This window comes from Pongo abelii, chromosome 3, assembly GCF_028885655.2.
Source record: "Pongo abelii isolate AG06213 chromosome 3, NHGRI_mPonAbe1-v2.0_pri, whole genome shotgun sequence".
In the NCBI taxonomy this organism is placed as follows: domain Eukaryota; kingdom Metazoa; phylum Chordata; class Mammalia; order Primates; family Hominidae; genus Pongo; species Pongo abelii.
Window position 1 is genome coordinate 170,519,795 of NC_071988.2, and position 3,356 is coordinate 170,523,150.

General features: G+C 34.2%; 1 pseudogene; it reads right to left on the reverse strand.

The window, feature by feature from the left end:
* Positions 1-2,471: 2,471 nt before the first annotated feature.
* LOC100440189 (ATP synthase subunit g, mitochondrial-like) lies at positions 2,472-2,778 on the reverse strand (annotated as a pseudogene).
* Between the last annotated feature and the right edge of the window lie 578 nt (positions 2,779-3,356).

Here is a 3,356-nt window from a genome sequence, read left to right on the forward strand (position 1 = left end):
CTAGACTCTTACCTTCCTTTCACTCTATATAAAAATAAACTCAAAATGAATCCAAAACCTAGATAAGACCTGAAACTATAAAACGACTAGAAGAAAACATAGGGGAAATGATTTAGTATGTTGGTCTAGGAAAATATTTTCTGAATAAGACCTCAAAAATTGTTGCTCACAGGCAACAAATGCAAAAATAAATGAGGTTATATTAAATGAAAAATCTTCTGCACAGCAAAGGAAACAATCAACGAAGTGGAAAGACAACCTAAAGAATGGGAGAAAATATTAGTAAAGTATTAATCTGAGAAGGGAATCATACAAGAAACTCAGACATCTCAACAGCAAGAAAACAAATAAAAAACCAAACAATCCGGTTAAGTAATGGGCAAATGATCTGAAGAGACAGTTCTCAAAAGAAGACATACAAATGACTGGTAAATATATGAAAAACATGCTGTTATTTTCAACTTTTCTGTTATGTTGTATCTCTTTTTTTTTATACTTTAAGTTCTAGGGTACATGCGCACAACATGCAGGTTTGTTACATATGTATACATGTGCCATGTTGGTGTGCTGCACCCATTAACTTGTCATTTACATTAGGTATGTCTCCTAATGCTATCCCTCCACCCTTCCCCCCTCCCCCGGTGTGTGATGTTCCCCACCCTGTGTCCAAGTATTCTCATTGTTCAGTTCCCACCTATGAGTGAGAACATGCGGTGTTTGGTTTTCTGTCCTTGCAATACTTTGCTCAGAATGATGGTTTGCAGCTTCATCCATGTCCCTACAAAGGACATGAAATCATCCTTTTTATGGCTGCATAGTATTCCATGGGGTATATGTGCCACATTTTCTTAATCCAATCTATCATTGATGGACATTTGGGTTGGTTCCAAGTCTTTGCTATTGTGAATAGTGCCACAATAAACATACGTGTGCATGTGTCTTTGTAGCGGCATGATTTATAATCCTTTGGGTATATACCCAGTAATGGGATGGCTGGGTCAAATGGTGTTTCTAGTTCTAGATCCTTGAGGAATCACCACACTGTCTTCCACAATGGTTGAACTAGTTTATAGTCCCACCAACATTGTAAAAGCATTCCTTTTTCTCCACATCCTCTCCAGCCTCTGTTGTTTCCTGGCTTTTTAATGATCGCCATTCTAACTGCTGTGAGATGGTATCCCATTGTGGTTTTGATTTGCATTTCTCTGATGGCCAGTGATGATGAGCATTTTTTCATGTGTCTGTTGGCTGCATAAATGTCTCAAAAAGTGGGTGAAGGAGGTATCTCTTATAACTAATAAATTGTTGGAATTTCAAAAATATATAATTTTTTTGTTTTTTAAATAGAACATTTAGTGCATATAGATGATGAAATTACTAGTGTTTCAAATTGTTCTGTCTTTTTTCTCCTTTCTTCCCTTTTTAGGAGTATTTTTTATTATTCCATTATTCCCCTTTAGTACTTTGAAAGTTGGACGTTATGTTTCCTTTCTTTTAGTCACTTTCTTAGAAATTATAATGTGAATAATTAGCACATCAGAAGTTAATGTCAAAAGATACCTTTACCTCTTTCCCAAGCAATACAAGTCTTAAAATGCCTTAATTCCATTACTCTTCTCTTGATTTATGCTATTTTGCTATACATCTTAATTTTATTTGTATCCTCAGTAATGCATTATGATTATTATTGGCTTTGTATGCAAAAATTCATTTATGTTTACTCAAATAATTCCTAATTTCTTTGCTGTTTTATTTTTTCTTGCTTTTCTGACATTCCACTGGGATCACTTTCATTTTTTTCTGAAGAATATAATCTAAAATTTTATAAGTAAAGATCTGCTACTGGTAAACTTTCTTAATTTTTGTTTGCAAGAAAAATGCCATTTTTCCCCCTTTTGAAAAAATATGTTTTCTTTGGATATAGAATTCTAGATTGAAAGTCAATTTTTTCAGCCCATTAAAAGTATTATTCCATTATCTTTTGGTTTCACTAATGTTCTTGAGAAGTTAGCTATCAGTCTAACTATTGATCTTCTGAAAGTAATCTTTTGTTTTTCTCTGGCTTCTTTAATATCTTCTCTTTGTTTTTGGTGTTGTGCTTCTTTACTATAATGTGCCATTTCTCCCGGGTGAGGATGTATTAGGCTTCTTTAATCTAAAGATTGATGTCTCTTATCACATCTAGAATATTTTTCATCATTATCTTCCCAAATATTGCCTCTGCCTCATTCTCTTTTACTTCTCCTTCTGGGGCTCTGATAAAAAATTTGTTATACATGCTAACTCTAATCCTATCCTTAATTTCTCTTAACTTTCCTTTGTCTACCCCCCAGCCCCCCTTTATTTATTTCTTTATGTTGCATAAGGAAGTTTTATTTTGACACATTTTATTCAGATAGCAATCTGATCACACATGGTCCAAGAACACTCAAATAATAAATCAAATATAATTAAATGTTAAAGTTTGGTCTTTAAACATTATAGCCAATGATGCCACACTTGCCTCTGATCTCTCCAATATAAAAGCACATCCACACCTCAGTGGCCACCAAACCATTCAGCACAGCTTCCTTAACTGTGAGCTGTTTGAAACTAACAATTTGAGCACTACTATTTTTTAAGGCTCTGAATAGTTCTAGGGATATTAGCAGGGGGTGGAGGAAGCAGCTCAACCTTGGTGTCATACCGAAATGTGGCCAATCAAGGCTTCAAGTAAGTCATAGCAGCATTCACCAGTGTTGAGGCCTTCACTACAAAGTTAGGGACAAATTGGGCCATCGTTCTAAGACGAAACATTTGTCACCCCAAATGACCAGCTGAATCAGTTTCTTCTAATCTATTTTACGCTGCCTAATTTTCTGCTCAGCTGTGTTTAATCTGCTCATGAACACATCAACTGAGTTTTAAAATGTAAATAAAAATATTTTTTGAAATTCTAGAATATCTGCTTTATCCTTTCTCAGATTTACTGGGTTACTTTTTATAACTCCTCATAGATATATTAATTCTCTTTAATAAGCATTTTATAATATATACCTAATGATTCTAATATCTTAAGTCTCAATCTGTTTTGGCTTTTTTTCTTCTCATGGTGCCTTGTTTCAGTGGGTACATAGTTTTAATTCCGAGTTGCTCATTTTTCTTGGGAAATTATTTGTAGGAATACTTTGAGTCCTTGGGATAAAAATGAAAATAAAGATAAAATCCAGAGATGACTTCTGTTTGTTTCTCTCAAATATCCGAGGGAGCTGTGCCTAGGATCATTTAAACTAAATTTACAGTTTAAGGTCTTTTGGACCACACGGGTGATATGAATTAGAGCTATAAATCTATACCAAGGTTGGCTTATGATTATA